This window comes from Peromyscus leucopus, chromosome 2, assembly GCF_004664715.2.
Source record: "Peromyscus leucopus breed LL Stock chromosome 2, UCI_PerLeu_2.1, whole genome shotgun sequence".
Lineage (NCBI taxonomy): Eukaryota > Metazoa > Chordata > Mammalia > Rodentia > Cricetidae > Peromyscus > Peromyscus leucopus.
The window spans coordinates 141,754,365-141,765,714 of record NC_051064.1 but is presented as its reverse complement, the minus strand read 5'-3'; positions in this window follow the sequence as shown (position 1 = coordinate 141,765,714).

Genomic DNA, 11,350 nt, shown 5'->3' with positions numbered 1-11,350 from the left:
CCTCAAACTCAGAGCTCCACCTGCCTCTGCCTCCAAGAGCTGGAATTAAAGGTGTTGGCCACCACCTGGCTGGTTCTGTATTTTTTGTTCTCAGTGCCAGCCCCATGACACACCCGCTCCCTGCTAGCCCTCCCAATCAAAGCTACACTGCAACGATGTGGTGGGGTGGGGAGACTCCAGGCCTGGAGATGGCACTGTGACCCTAGCCAAGATGGTAGATGCTTGGCAAAATTATCAGAAAACAAAAAAGAGGAAGAAAAAAAAAAAAGAGGTAGATTCTTTTTGTTGTAGCTCTAGCACACCAGGGAGCTTGGTGTGGGAGGCTTGAGTGTGAGCAAGCACATCCACACACAGACACACATCTTGAGTGTGAGCACACACATACACACACAGACACACATCTTGAGTGTGAGCACACACATACACACACAGACACACATCTTGAGTGTGAGCACACACATACACACACAGACACACATCTTGAGTGTGAGCACACACATCCACACACAGACACACATCTTGTGTGTGAGCACGCATGTACACACACAGACACACATACAAACACAGGCCCCCCCCCTTCCCGTCTCCCTGGCTCACTCACCCTGCACACTCTGCCTTCCCTGGCACACTGTCTCCCTCTGCTGCTCAGACGCGACCTTTGGCCCTCTCGCCACAAACCCAGAACAGGAGGGAAATCGTGGCTGCTCAAGTTTTACCAACGGGACATTTCTCTGTCTTTTCCTGGTTTGAGATATGGTCTCCCTCTGTAGCTCATGTTGGCTTTGAATTCCTGACCCTCCTGGCTCCATCTTCCCTGGGCGGAGATTATTACGTGTGTGTGCCACCACACAATCCTCCTTTCTCTCTCTCTCTCTGTCTCTGTCTCTGTCTGTCTGTCTCTGTCTCTGTCTGTCTCTGTCTGTCTGTCTCTCTCTCCCATTCCCTCCCCCTCCCTCAGGGCTCCACTCACTATGTAGCCCTAGCTAGCCTGGAAGTAACAGAGATCTGCCTCTGCTTCTGCCTCTTGAATGCTGGGATTAAAGGCACAGGCCGACATGCTCTGCCTTCTTCAGCTTTTCTTAACATGAAAGGGTGGTCTGTGCCAATTTCCCTGGTCAAGTAGACATAAATTATTATCTGGGACCCAGAGAACTGAGCCCCTGAATCAGGCTGTCACTGACGCACATCACTGTTTCAGGAAGACTTCCCAGACTGGCCCAGGTGAGTTTCTTTGGTTCTTTGGCTGGGGGTCTTTTCAGAAATGGTTGATTTCCTCTGAAAAGAGCGTGAGCCTTTCAAGGCTGGGATGCTGTGGCAATTATTTTAGAATCCCAGGCAGACTCCGAAAGCACAGGGGTGGAGAAAGCAAGTGCCGTCCTGTTGGCGTTGTTTTCACTGCCACCAGCAGGGGGTGCTGGAGCCCCACATTTCTGCACAGATGGGTTCTGTTGGAGGGGAAGGGGACTCAGGTGAGGGCTCTCTCCTCTCCTCAGGATCAGGTCACTCTGTTAGGGTGTGAAGAACATGGGGACTTAGGCCCAGGGCATCCCACCTAGGACTTTGTGCCTTCCCATCTGACCCTTGTAGTTAATAAAGCAAGGATGGGCCAGGCAGAGCTCTGAGCCTGGCCAGGTGTAGCATCTCATGTAGAGCAGGCTGGCCCTGAAGGTGCTGTGTATCCAAGGATGGCCTTGGACCTCTGATCTGGGTGTGATAGTGCAAGCCTGCTGGGATTACAGGCTTGCACCATCACACCTGGGCCCTGAGAAGGTCTCACCCGCAGGCCAGAAGGAGGGGGAGGTGGACCACAGGGACCTGGTTTTCCATCCATATTCGGAGGACAATAACACACATGCCAATTTTTGTGTTCTGTTTTTTATTGAGATGGGGGTCTCATGTATCCCAGGCTGGCCTTGAAATTCATGTAGCTAAGGCTGGCTCAATTGTCTACAGTGTCTCTGGATGCTGAGGGTAGGAGACATTAGCAGATCCTCCTGCCTCCATCTTGAAAGTGCTGGGATGACAGGTGTGCCCTCCCATGGGATGATGGGTGTGCCCTCCCACACCTGCCCACATCTCTCTTCTGTGCACTAGTTGGGCTTATTCCATCCAGTAGACCACCTTTTCCTCTCTTCCTTTCTTCCTTCCTTCCTTCCTTCCTTCCTTCCTTCCTTCCTTTCTTTCTTTCTTTTTTTCTTCCTTTCTTCCTTCTTTTCATTCATTTATTCTTTCTTTTCCTCCCTCCATCCTTCCTTCCTCCACCTTCTCCTCTTCCTCTTTCTTCTGACTTGCTATGTAGTTCTGGCTGGCTTAGATCTTACTATGTAGATCAGGCTAGCCTTGAACTCACAGAGCTCCGCCTGTCTCTGTCTCCCAAGTGATGGCATTAAAGGTGTTCACCACCAGGCTCCCACCCCACTTTTTCACATACTGGGACTGAACTAACGGCCTCTCACAGGCTAGATAGACACTGTACAACTGAGTTTCGTCAACTACCCTCGTTTTATTATTAATTGGGCTTTTTGTTCTAAATTATTTTTAGATATAGGGCATCATGGCACACACCTTTTAATCTTAGTACTGAGGAGGCAGAGGCAGTCAGATCTCTGAGTTCAAGGTCAGTATGGTCTACATAACAAGTTTCAGGTCAGTCATGGCTATATAGTAAGACCTTCTTTTAGTTTTAGTTTTTGTTTTTCAGGGTCTGGAGAGATGGCTCAGAGGTTAAGAGCACGTCCTGGTTTCCACAGAATCCAGGTCTGCCCCTAGTATTCACAGGACAGCTCACACCCCTCTGTACTCTAATTCCAGGGGATACAACACCCTCTTTTGGCCTCCGAGTATATATATATATATATTTGCAGGTAAAACATTCAGAAGCATAAGGTGAAAATAAGTCAATCTTTAAAAAGAAACAAAATTGGTCTCACTATGTAGTTCTGGCTGTTCTGGCACTTGCTACATAGGACAGGTTGGCCCTGAACTTTTCAAGGCCTTTCTGCCTCTGTGTATTGGCCAGTTTTTATGTCAACTTGACACAAGCTAGAGTCATCTGAAAGGAGGGAGTCTCAACTGAGAAAATGTCTCCATAAGACTGGGTTGTAGACAAGCCTAAAAGGCATTTTCTTTTTTCTTTTTTTTTCCCCTGGAGCTAAGGACCGAACCCAGGGCCTTGCCAAGCACTCTACCACTGAGCTAAATCCCCAACCCGGCATTTTCTTTTTTTTTTTTTGGTTTTTCGAGACAGGGTTTCTCTGCGTAGCTTTGCGCCTTTCCTGGAGCTCACTTGGTAGCCCAGGCTGGCCTCGAACTCACAGAGATCCGCCTGGCTCTGCCTCCCGAGTGCTGGGATTAAAGGCGTGCGCCACCACCACCCGGCCCCGGCATTTTCTTAATAAGTGATTGATGGGAGAAGGGCCCAGCCCACTGTGGGTGGTGCCATCCCTGGGCTGGTGGTCCTGGGTTTCATAAGAAAGCAGACTGAGCAAGCTAGTAAGCAGAACCCCTCCATGACCTCTGCATCAGGCCCTGTCTCTAGGTTCCTGCCTTGTTTGAGTTCCTGTCCTGACTTCCTTCAGTGTCAAACAGTAATTTGGAAGTGTAAGCCAAATATACCTTTTTCTCTTCAACTTGCTTTTGCTCATGGTGTTTCACCATAGCAATAGAAACCCTAACTAGGACCCTCTGTCTCCCAAATCCTGGTGTTACAAGATCTAAGTCACTATACTAATAATAGTGATTATTAAATTTGAAACAGGGTCTCACAAGTTGCCCAGGCTGGGCAAAGACACATCTTCACAGGGTACAAAAAGATTGCTCCACAACAAACTTGGTTTATTTTATATTTATGAGTGTCTTGCCTGTATGTATACCTATTTACTATGTGTGTGCCCAGTGTCAGTGGGGGTCAGAAGAGGGCATAGGAACTAGAACTGGAGTTACAAATGGCAGTGAGTGCTGAGGTTCCAGATCCTCGGAACAGCAGCCAGTGCCCTTAGCTGTTGAGTCTTCTCTCCAGCCCTTTACTTTTTTGAAATAGGGTCTAGCCAGGCAGTGGTGGCACACACCTTTAATCCCAGCACTCAGGAGGCAGAGGCAGGTGGATCTCTGTGAGTTTGAGGACAGTCTGGTCTATAGAGTGAGTTCCAGGACAGCCAGGGATACACAGAGAAATCCTGTCTCAAAAAAGTTAAAAAAAAAAAAGAAAAAAGAAATAGGGTCTCATATAACCCAGGTTGGCCTCAAACTTCCTATGTAGCTAGGATGTCCTTGAACCCCTGATGTTCCCTGGGCTCCACACATTCGCGGCAAGCCCTCTACCAACTGCACTTCATCCTCAGCCCCATTTACTTCTTTTGTGAGGAGTCACCCCAAAACTTCATGGCATAGGACAAATAGTTTTGCTATGCTGATTTGGACAAGGTACAGTGGGGACAAGTTGCCTCTGCTTTATAGCATCTGGGGCCTCCGTGGGGATAATTTAAAGGCCGGGGACTCTGTAGCTGGTATTGGAACCCTCTAGAAACATCCTCACTCACATGTGCCACAGTTGATGCCAGCTGGGTGGGGGCTCAGTTGGGTTGCTGACCAGAGTTCCTGCATAGAGCTTGCTCAGCTGGAGGGGCTTCTTTCATTATGGTGGCCGAGTGTGGTCCAACCTTCCACCTCAGCTCTGCCAGAGAGTTCCGGTGAGCCCCCCATGGCTTACTCTAAGCCAGCCTCCTGAACCACACAGTGTCTCTTCTGCTGCCTTCCGTGGTGTCTTACAATCTGTCTGCAGTCTACCCGGCTGTAAACATAGACTTTTCCTCTGTGAGGGTTTGTGGGGGTATGTGTAAGCACCACAGGTGGGTGACACCAACAGATGAGCATCCTAGGGTCATGACAGCTGTGGTGAAGCGTGTGAGACACTAGGCCAGTTCAGAGGTCTCAGTCGGCTTTGTTGTCCATCTCTCCCCCGCCCCCCCTCCACCACCCCTAAAATTTTTTTTTCCTGCTCAGTCATGTTTGCAGCTTCCTGCCTTTGAACTGGAGACTGTGCTCCTAGTGACCAGCAGGGGGCGGCAGATACACTGGGGAGGTAGCTTTTTGACATGGAGGAGCCTTTCCGGCATCCACGGAGGAATTGGATCTCCTTATCATAAATGCAGAACAAACTAATGATGGCTTCCTGCTTTTCCGCAGCTGTGCTGGTAAGACCCCAAGGGAAGCCCAGGGTTGGCTTTGCAAGTGGACAGATTGTGTCTTGGATCCATCCTTTCCCTAGTCTGGCAGAGCAAGATCCAGGATAGGCACCAGAACTACACAGAGAACCCCTGTCTCAAAAAACAAAACCAAAACAAACAAACAAACAAAAAAACCCAGAGGCAAAAGATAAATGAAATAATTTAAGAAAAGCTGGCTAGAAACAAGCCAAGCTAAGGCCAGGCATTCATAAGAAAGAATAAGTTTCATTAGGGAGTTGGGTGACCAGCCCCCTAAAAGAGTAAAATGGAAAACAAAAACAAAAACAAACAGCCACAGCCTGGACTACATGAGAGCCTGTTTCAACCACACCACCACTCCAGAAGCTTCAAGTCCAACTGCCTCTTTCTATGGCAACATTCGTGGACAACATTCAATTCTCTGAACGAAATTTTTTCTCCATCTGTAGCATAGGGACAATAATGACAATAATAAACGTGGGGTAAATATTGGTGGCAAAATGATAGGGACAGAGCAGGCACCCTGAAAGTGCCTCTGTCCTTGGAGCCCTAAGGAGTAAGGCTTCCCTCCCTCTCCCCAGTTAGACCCCTCGTGCTTTGCTTCCAAACTTTACACTCTCGTCCAGTGTAGATGAGACATTTGGGGCCCCAGAACTTCCTCTTTCTTACAGTGTCTGTCTTCAAAACGGGGCATTGAATTTAGGATCCGTGCACATACAAGGCACATACACTACCACTGAACCTCATGGGCAGCCCAGGGTCTCGTGTAGCCCAGGCTACCCTTAAATGCCTGACCCTCCTCCCCCCAACCTCCACTGTAGGTGGAGTTTCTCTGTGACTCGGCAGCTGCTCCCAAATAACCACAAAGAGGCTTAATATTAATTATAAATGCTCGGCCCATAGTTCAGGCTTGTCTCCAGCCAGCTCTTACAGCTTGAATTAACCCACATTTCTTATCTAAGTTCTACGACGTGGCTCATGGCTTGTTACCTCATTTTCTACATGTCCTGCTTCCTCTGTGTCCGGCTTGAGACTCCTCTGACTCCACCCTCCTTCTTCCCGCATTCTCTCTGTCTGGAAAATCCTGCCTAGCCATCGGCCTATCAGCTTTTTATTAACAATGAGAGCAATACAAATTTGCAGTGTACAAAGATTGCTCCACAGCACCCCACCTCATAAGTGCTTGGGTTACAGGCTTGTGTCACCATACCCAGCATTTTTTTTTTAGACATGATCTCTCTAGGCAGCCCAGGCTAGCCCAAAACTCATCAGCTTCCTGCCTCAGCCCCCTGAGTGGGATTGGAAGTGTACTACTACACTCCAAGTCCCACGATTTTCCTTGTTTGGTAGAATAAAAAAGAACAAAGGCCACTCCCATTGTGCTCACATAATGATCCCCGGCACCTGGTGCTTTTTGTGGATGAGCTCATTCACTTTGCACAATGGCCTTCACAGTCGAACAGCTTCACTCCCATTTTACAGCCTTGCATATAGAGGCCAATGGGTCAAGTGGCTTCTTCTCCGGGGTCATGTGGCTTGGGAAGAAGCCGGACTCAAACTGGGGTTTGTTTGATCCCACCCTGCGATAATTACAGGCCTGTCCTGAGGCCCTGGCTGCACTGTGTCTGGTTGTGTCTCCATCCGGGGCTAGGGGCTCTTTAAGTCAAGCTGTGACATGGCTGGTCAGGAGGGAAGGCTCAGAGGAAGGATGCGTGGCAGTGCCCTCCCCGGGGCAAAGCTCCCGTCTCAGCAGTGATGGTGGGGACAGCTGGAGTCCCTCTGGCCCAGCCTGGTGGCTTGTTTCACAGCTAATGGTAGCACACGCCATCTGTCTCCAAGACACGCAGGCAGGCTGCCCCAGAAGGGCTTCTGGCCTCAGCATCCTTTGCAAAGGCTGAGGAGGGTGATGGAGAGGGGGGTAGGAACCCCGCTCTGCAGCATGGAGATCACCACTCAATGTGTCATGTGACCATGACTCTTTACCCCTTCAAGTCTGTGGGCAGATGACCCCCTGCTCCCCCAGCAGCCTGCCCTAGGCCCCTCAATCGTCTCCTTCCCACGAGGACCGAGTCAAACACCAGCTCTCCCTCTTGTTAGCTCTGTGGCTTCTCTGAACCTTGATTTTCTCATCTTCCAAACTGAGGTGAGATCTGCCACTCGGGCTGTTTAGGAACGGCCTGAGCTGACTGACAAAGAGGGCCTGGTTCCTGGATGGACACACATCTGTCCATCTGTCGGTCTGTCGCAGGCAGTCACATTCCTGCAGGAGCCTGGACTGGGGCAGGCTCTCCCCAGCTGCCCAGGCTGCCCAGCTGGCTGGGCCCATAAACCTTCCTTGGCCTCTGTCCTAACCACCCAAGCTTATTGTATAAGGACGTCCTTCCGGTGGGAACCCAATGCTTCCTGCGCTCGGCCTTGGAAGATCTCCAGAGCCTGCTACCTTCCCGTTCTGAGGCTGGGTTTGGTGTTCAGAACGGGTGAGGAGTCTTGGGGACTCCACACTGTTGACTGGTTTGAACAGGGCTGATGAGGAAAATGGAGATGAAATGCAGGGATGGGCCAGTAAAAGGCTCAGCAAGGGAAGGGGCTTGCTGCCAAGTCTGACGACCTGAGTTCGGTCCCTGGGACCCACCTGTTGGAAAGAGAGAACCAACTCCCAAAAGTTGTCCTCTGACCTACACACACACACACACACACACACACACACACACACACACACACACACTCACACCGACTCACACATACAAATGTAAAAGATGAAATGCAAGGATGAAGCTAGATGTGGTGGCAAACACTTGTAAACCCCAGGTGGAAACACTAAGATCAGGAGTTCAAGGCCAGCCACAGCTACATTATCAGTCCAAGGCCAGGCTTGTCTAAAAACCCTAAAAACCTACCAGTACCACCACCGACAAAACTACAAACAACAAACAACAAAGCCAGTAAAACAAAGCAAAAGCCCCCAGTTACAACAATAAACAAAAACAGTAACAAACCCCGCGAAGGAAGTTGGTGGCAGGAAGCAAGTGAAACCGATGGCGGTGAGCTGGAGTCTCCTCTGGGGGCAGATTAGCCCCTCGGAGGGCATTTACAACAACTGGCTGTGGCTGGGGTTGACAAAGAGAAGGTATTGCGGGCATGTGACAGGGGGGGGGGCAGAGGCGGAGATTTGGTGCTGATCACCTATGGAGTCCAGGATGATCCGGTGATGCAGAACCACCCGGCCCCTCAGAGCCGCAGTGCAGAGGTGGGGACCAGTCCTAGGCCACCGCAGCTCCAGGTAGAGGAGTCCTTGACTCCCACAGCACCCGCCATCGGCCGCCTCCATCCTGTTCTCAGAGGACTGAGGTCAGTGTCGGCTTCAGCAGGGCACTCATTCTAGCTGCCTACTGTTGCATTGTGGGTGCTGGGTTATGGGGGTGTGGGGGTTAGATAGGGCAAAGGCTGGCTGGGGCTCCGTGAGGACGAGCAGAGGCCAGGTGCATGCTGGACTCCCATACCGTTTCTGTAACCTTGGTTACAGCCAGCTTGCTCCTGCTTAAGACACTGAGGATGGTTTGATGTGGTGGGTAGATGGGGCATGGGTCTGTTCACCTGCAGACCTGGCTATTCCAGAATGTGCTTGTTAGTTTTTTTTATCCATTTGGTACAAACTAGGGTCACCTGGGAAAAGGGAACTTCAACTGGGACAGTGCCTCCATCAAACTGGTCTGTGAGTAAGTCTGTTGGGTATTTTCTTGGTTAATGATTGATGTGGAAGGGTTCAGCCCACTGTGGGTGGTGCCATCCCTAGGCAGGTGGTCCTGGGTGTATAAGAGAGCCAGTAAGCAGCCTTCCTGCATGGTTCTGCTTCTATTCCTGCCTTGACGTCCCTCCGTGATGGACTCTAAACAGCTGAAATAAAGCCTTTCTTCCCCAAGATGCTTTGGGTCATAGTGTTTTATCACAGCAGTGGGCAGCAGTCCAGGATAAGGAGACTGAGGTAAGAATGATAATGGGACCAGGACTTTAAGACTAACCTGGGCGACACAGCGAGGTTCTGTTGCCAAGGAGGGAAAAATGAAAGAATGAACTCACTGTTACTTTTTGTTTATTGTTTGTTTGTTTGTTTTGTTTTTCGAGACAGGGTTTCTCTGTAGCTTTGGAGCCTGTCCTGGACTACCTTTGTAGACCAGGCTGGCCTCAAACTCACAGAGATCCACCTGCCTCTGTCTCCTGAGTGCTGGGATTATAGGCATGTGCCACCACCGCCTGGCAAACTTACTGTTACTTTTTTCTGAAGAAATGTGTGTGTGTGTGTGTGTGTGTGTGTGTGTGTGTTTTCTTAAAGATTTCTTTATTTATTATGTATACACACACCAGAAGAGGGCACCATATCTCATTACAGATGGTTGTGAGCTACCATGTGGATGCTGGGAATCGAACTCAGGTCCTCTGGAAGAACAGCCAGGGCTCTTAATCTCTGAGATATCTCTCCTGCCCCCTGAAAAATGTATTTTTTTTTTTTTGAGAAGCTTGTTCTCACCTCTTATGTAGTCCCTCTCAGGTCACCCCGGCTCAGGGATGGGGTGATGTAAAGAAGGGCAGGATAGGGGATTCCAGAAATCCCTTCACGCATCCTGGCCTGGGGCGTGGTCAGGCTTTCCAAGGGCCAACCCTGGTCCCTCCCATTTTCTCTTGCATCTAGGGGGTTCAAGACCAGGTTAGACTCTCCAGGCAGAGCGACTAGAAGACAGCGGTTCTAGGGGTGGATGTGGCTGGAGACAGAGTGCAGCCTTCCCACAGACCAGCCTCCTCCCCAGGTTGACTACTGCAGGTACTGGTGGAGGAGGCGGATTTCCTTGAAGGGCCTGGACGAGGGAACAGGGAGCCAGCCTCCCATACTGGCTCCTGTAGGGCAGTGAGCACTTCCTGCCTGGGGCATACTCCAAACCCCAGTGGCAATGACGAGGACACTAGAGCCTCGATGGGAGCCTGCCCGCCTGGCACGTGCTGGGTACTCCGTGCACACCATCTTACTCACTTCTGTGGTACTCCTCTTGTTCCACTTCAGAGATTAAATCCAGGCAATGTGACTCATCTGAGATTCTCAGCCTTCCGGGGGAATCCAGGGAAGCAGTCTTAAGGTTCCTCTTCTGGACTGGAGGACTTCTGAGCCCAGCCAGGACTTGCCTACTGGGGTAACTGGTGGAGCAGCAGGCTTTGGACTCACTCAGCCAAATCGGAGTTTCGTTGTTGTTTTTAGATAAGGGCTCGTGTAGCCCAGGCTGGCCTCAAACTTGCTATGTAGCTGAGGATGACCTAGAATGGCACATGTCCCTGCTTCCACCTCCTGAGTGCTGGGTTACAGGAGTGTGCCACCAGGCCTGGCTGAGATGTACTTATTTGATGTTAGTATTTAATTCTTGAGACAGGGTTTGCTATGTAGCTCAAATTAGCCTTGACCTTGCTTCGATCGTCCTGCCTCTGCCTCTAGTGCTGGGAGTCCAGTTGTGCTCCGCGATGCCCACTTCCAGATGGTTTTTACATTCAAAATATCCATCCATTGTGAGAGTGTGGGTAAGTTACCTTCTCAGAAGCCACAGTTTCCCTCTCTGCATAAAAAGGGGAACCCATGTTGTAGGGTGCGAATGGAATTATGCTTGGAGAAGTTTTCTGTGTACGAAACTAGTAGAGGCCATAACCCAACCACCCCACCATGATCAGCACCATCACCATCATCACAGCCATCATCACCACCACCACCACCACCATCATCATCATTATCACCACCACCACCACCACCATCACCACCACCACCACCATCACTGAAGTCACCATTGGCAGGCTTTCTTCGTAAAGGGTCGGTGTAACCCCTGGAGCTTCTTGAGGGCTGTCGCCTCTGTCAGGACGAAGCTAGGTCACTGTCTGTGAAACGACTGGACAGAATGGAGGAGCAAATGCACTTGTCTATTTTGCATTTTAGAGACAGTGTCTCCATATGTGGAACTCACTATGCAGCCCAAGGCTGGCCTCTGCCTCTCAGAAATCCTCCTGCCTCTACATTCCCAGCGCCGGGATTACAGGGATGCACCACTGTGTTCAGCTAAACGCGCACTAGATTTATGCAAGCAAGGACAGGCCAGGTTAAGCCCTAGGGTGGCAGT